Source organism: Malurus melanocephalus, unplaced genomic scaffold (genome assembly GCF_030028575.1).
Source record: "Malurus melanocephalus ecotype Western Australia unplaced genomic scaffold, MMel_1.1 scaffold_1477, whole genome shotgun sequence".
Lineage (NCBI taxonomy): Eukaryota > Metazoa > Chordata > Aves > Passeriformes > Maluridae > Malurus > Malurus melanocephalus.
This window is the reverse complement of record NW_026624709.1, coordinates 1-5,214: the sequence shown is the minus strand read 5'-3', so window position 1 is coordinate 5,214 and position 5,214 is coordinate 1.

Sequence of the window (5,214 nt, the reverse complement as noted above, 5' to 3'; positions counted from 1 at the left end):
CTCAGCTTCCTTTCCTGACATATCCCCCTCACCCCTGTCTTTCTCCTCAGACCCCCCACCCCAGGCTCTGTCAGGTTATCCCCCCGCGGCGTTATCCCTTTCTCTTTACAGGAGCCTGACTGCTTTTAAGGATCTCTCCTTTATCCAGTTCTCCCACCCCAGCCCCTCACCCCCATTTTCCCCAGCCCTGAATCATCTGCTGGTGCCACTCCTGCCAGGTACAGCTCCTGCTTTTTGCCTTCCCTTTTCCCCTCCCACCCTGGCACTGCCCTGTGCTCACATTCCTGTCCCCTTTCCTGGGTGTGACCCTGCCTTCTCCCTGCTCTGCTCGCTGTCCCCTTGCTCAAGCTTTCACAGAAGCTGTCCCTGCCCCGGTGGGTGTCCTGCAGTGCCTTTCCTCGGACAGGGGATCGGTGTCTCCTCCTTTGCCAGTTCAGCTCCTCCCTGGGGCTGCTGGGCTGTGAGATCTGGCTCTGTGGTGTGGATGTGCTGGGCTGAGGTGTGGATGTGCTGSGGGGATCACCCCTGAGGTGTTGCCTGGCATCTTCCTCTTCGCTGTGGTTGTGTCAGCGGGGATCAGGGACAGGCAGGATTCCAGGGAGGGCTGAGCTGGAGCACAGTGTGGCCTGAGTGTGTCACAGTTCTCTTGACTGTCCCCTCGTGCTCTGTCAGGGCTCAGATCTCACCTCTTCTCCTGCCTCCCTGCTCCAGCCATCTGTCCTGGGAGCCACTCCTGCTTCTGGAAACTCCTTCAGCTGGAGCAAAACCTTCTTTTAACAAGGTGTTTACTGCTGAGCAGGTCATTCCCTCTTGGTTTTCCAGGTTTCTCAAAAAAAAAAAGTTCCTATCGTATGTATTTTGGTTTGTTCTGTGACCTCCTGGAAAGTCATGGTAAAGRGGGCAGGGAATAAGTTGTGAGGATGAAGAAGCCTCCTGAGGTGGGTCCTGGGTGGTGCTTGTGTGAAATAATTTATAAATGGTGAAGGGAAGGGTCTGTGGAACCTTCCCTCGGGATGAGCCCTGGATCCAGGGGCTCATGGTCTGCAGAGTGCTGCTTTTCCCAATGACCTTGAGTTTGGATCCTGAGAAACTTGGGCACATCCGAGYGATTAGGACCCAGATTGCTTGTGTAAAACTGCTGATTTTGTGAGTTCTGCTGCTTTGAGAGTTCCTTGGGGTGGATGGAGCTGTGCTGAAGGCCGCTGGTGCCCAGGGTGGGGCTCTGAGCCCTCTGTGCAGGGCCCATCACTGTCGTGGTGTGGCTGTGGGTGGGATGTRCTCAGGTGTTCCATGAGAGGGAAATACAACCTGATGTTAAAGTGATGGAATTATTTGTGTTATCAGTCTCAAGGGTTTGTTTCTAGGCTTGGAGTAAGGCTTTGGAAGAGCAGAGAACCCTTTTTCTCCCCTTCCTCGCCATGCCCTGGAGCACCCTCTGGAAGTTTACTTTCCCAGGAGCTTAAGGGGCTTTTAAATGACTGTCAGTGTAAACAGAGCTTGCCAGATTTGGARCCCACACTAATCTGTGCCTTGTTAATTTTTGACTGTGGATTTAAAGGCCAAGTGTTGCAAAAGTTGTGTTTGTGCCTCTGGAGTTCGTGTGGCAGCAGCAGGAGAGTCCAGGAGGGAGTGCAGGAGCTGGGCTGGAGCTCTGGGTGCTCCAGGGAGTCACTGGATGGGGTGGCAACCTGGATCCCAGGTTTTAGTCCTGTCTGGGGTGTTCAGGCAGATTTTGAGCAGTGAGGGATGAGGGAAGGTTGTCCTTGAGGGGTGGTGGAGAAACGAGCCCTGGTGTCATCTAAGAAGTGACCCCAAAGAGGTGACGGTGACGGGATCATGGAATGGKTTGGTTGGAAGGGACTTTAGAGATCTCCCTGTTGGACTGGCAGGGCCATTGCACTGGGCCAGGCTTTGCTGAGCCCTGTCCAGGCTGGCCTGGAGCTCCTGCAGGGACAGGCAGGGATGGCAAAGTGCAGCCAAAGTGAAGCTCCTTGTGCACTCAGCCCTGCTAGCAGCAGTGCAGATTTATCCCAAATTGTCCCTCAYTCTCAGACTTCATTCCTCACTCCAGCAGGAGCTGCTTGTGCAGGGTTAAAAGCCACAAGTTGCAAGAATGGAGTAGAGCAGAATTTGCACAGTGGTTTTGCCCAAAGAGGAACATCCTTTACCAATTTCCATGGTGGAAATTTCCAAGGAATTTCCAGTTCCTTCACAGTGACAGACTCTTTGGAGAGGCTCTTTGATTGGAAGTCTTTGTGTCTAAGAAATTGGGAGGCACAATTTATTTTTGTCTGATATTTATTATATATATTTTCCATGAGACCTACACATTTTGGGAGATGTTATGTTTTATTCCAGGGTCAGTTTGTAACTGGAGGCTGGATCTACTTGTACTGTGGTGGGATCAATAGTCTTTAGTGTAAAGGACACAATATTGTGACCATCACTCTGTAATTTGAATGGTTTTTTTTAGCAGAAGTAGCCAATTCCATGGGGTTTCAGTTATTTAGGTTAGTACATTAAACTCCATTAAGATTGTGTAAAACTCATCATTTCTCCTGGAAATTCAATTTTAACTGGTCACCCCTTTTCTCTTGCTGAGGTAATTGGGTGTTCAGTTGTCACTTCATGGTTGACTGTGGTGATTYCCAAGGAATTTTTATGCCCTTTTGGATATTTTAGGGATGTTTTGCCGATAATCCAGTGTTGCAAATGAGAGATAAGAGGTGACCAAAAGCCTCAATGCTGTGTTCATTCACAATATAAGCCTTGTTGATTGTAGAGTTTGGGAAATTTGGATGGGAATGGATGTGGAATGGTGAGAGGCAAGCCTGGGACAGGATGCTGCCCTGGACTCACAGGGTCTTTGCTGGTGTAGAAAGATGCATTTTCCAGGTTGRTGTAGTCCTAGAATTCTGCTCATTGTGAATTCCTCCACAAACTAAGGATGGCCTTGAGTCAGAAATTCTTCATTCTTACATGTTCCTTCCTTGAGTTCCTTCAGGAGCCTTTATTCCAACCCCTTCAGTTCTCAGCCATCTCCATTTCTGGGCAGCAGCACTTTGGCACGGTCTGTGAGTGAATAACGTGCTGTCCTGCCCGTGTCCTCCCTGCTGTCCTGCAGGTAACTGAATGCCCTCAGAGTGGCTCCTGGCCCGGCTGGAATGCTTGGATGTGCAGCAGTTCTTCCTGTAGCTTCTCTTCATCTGTCCCACTGCGAGAAGATGGCAAAAGCCAACATCACCAGAGACATCATCCACAGGCAGATCAAGGTATGTGTGAGCTGCTGCYGGGTGGAGAGAGGTGCAGTCAGTGCAGGATCCCGAGAAACTCCTGGTGTTGGCTTTACTTGAGAAGAGATCTCTGTTRTTACATATTGATAACTCTGTGAGGAGCTTCAGAGAGCACCCAGGACCTGTCACTGTCCCTCATGGAGAGCTGGGRTGGAGTCTGGCATGACAGGAGCACAGTTCCTCTCGCTGGGCTGGTTTGCCATCAGCAGCTCTGTTCCTTTTGACTYGAACAGAAAGAGATCTGCTTGTGTTTGAGCACCACAAAGGCCCTCAGCCAGCTTCCCTCTCTGCTTCCTGTGTTCTCCCGTGTGATCTTGCCATCAGAGGTATTTCTGACTGTAGTGAAGCTAATGATCTCTGTCACRGCCTCTCTGTCTCCTTTTCTTCAGAGAGTGCTGTGTTGCTTCCTTTGTGTAGGGAAAAAAAAACTTGTGCAGTGGTGGGATCAGTCATCTGATGGCTGCATTTGTGGAATATCAACGTGAAAGGACTGGCTGCAGCAGACACAATAGGCAATTATTGCTTGGACTCAGAGGCCTGAAATCATTTGCAGCTTTGCTGATAATCAGCATTCAGGGAAGGAATCTGTGAGTAGCCAGAATAAGGATTGGGGAGCTTGACTGCTCACTTTGCAGTTTGGTACCAAACTCTGTTAGAAGGTTGTAATTTAATCCATGTGCCAGGATTTATTTTGCTGCCCTAACAAGGAAGGGCTGGTTCTGTGGTTTGAGCCTTAGCCTGGGACTGTCTCACACTGTCTGCTCTGTCAGACTTTGATGTGTGACCTTGGGAAGATTGCTAAGTCAGGCAGTTCCTTGTAGGAAAAGCAATATCCTACCCCAGCCCTCGCAAAGCCACTGAGGCTGCAATAGCACAGAGTTTCACCTGCAGCACCTTGCATGGRCCTGGCAGTGCTTTAGGACTGCTCTGCACAAAAACACATCAAGGGGTTTGAAGTTTGTTATGGMAGCTTTTACAAAAAGCCTGGTTTGTTTTGCCTCCAGTCCTTTTMTGTCTGTCTCCATTTTGTCTTCAAATGGCTTTTGGTGTGTGGAGTTCATTACTGAACGTGGGGCTGGGAAGGGAATTCAGCACTTCTGTGTCTGCTCTGGGGCTGCTGATGTGGCTGAGCACCACCAAGGTGATTCTTGGGGCACCACTGGGATGATTTTGACTTTGATGTTCCCATCTCTAAATGCTGATGAGGAAGGATTGAGTTGAGTGTGACACAGAATGGGACCATGGCTGGGACAAGGCCTGGAGAACAATCTCCTTGGACATTGGTTGTTCCATCCCAAATGTGACTTCACTCCSTCTCCTTCACTGCTGCCTCTGCAGTTGGCCTTCTTTCATCAGAGCCATCTGCTGATGCATCTGTGAGCCCTGTGAGATCACAGGGGAAACAACTGTCCTGCTTTCCTTCACCTTCATTTGTRCTGACGCAGTTCTGTGGCAGCTGTTCCTCCCCATCCCATCCCATCCCTCTGGAACAGCCTGTGCTGTGCACTGCAGCTCTGCTCTGCTYTGCTCAGGAATAACCACCCCAAAGGAAGGGACCAATTCCACTGCACAGCTCTCACCCGTGGGGCAGCTCTGCAATGGGCAGAGTKCTCCTAAGCAGCTCAGGTCCAGTACTGCAAATCCTGATTTCCCTGCTGGGATCCTCTCCAAGGGACAATAACAGCCATTCCCAAGCTGTTCCCTTTCTGCTGTGTCAGGCCCAGGTAGGCTCAGCTCACTCTGCCTCACTGAGGGACTCTCAGAGCTGGGCTTGGGTCCCAGCTGGAGCCTGGCTCTGAGTTACACAGCATTTTAAACTCATTCAGGGCAAAGGTTCTGATGTGCCYGCCTGAGGTGTTCAAAGGGTGGGAAGGCTGGACAGGAACTTGTCACAAGGGTATGTGGTGATGAGATAAAGGGG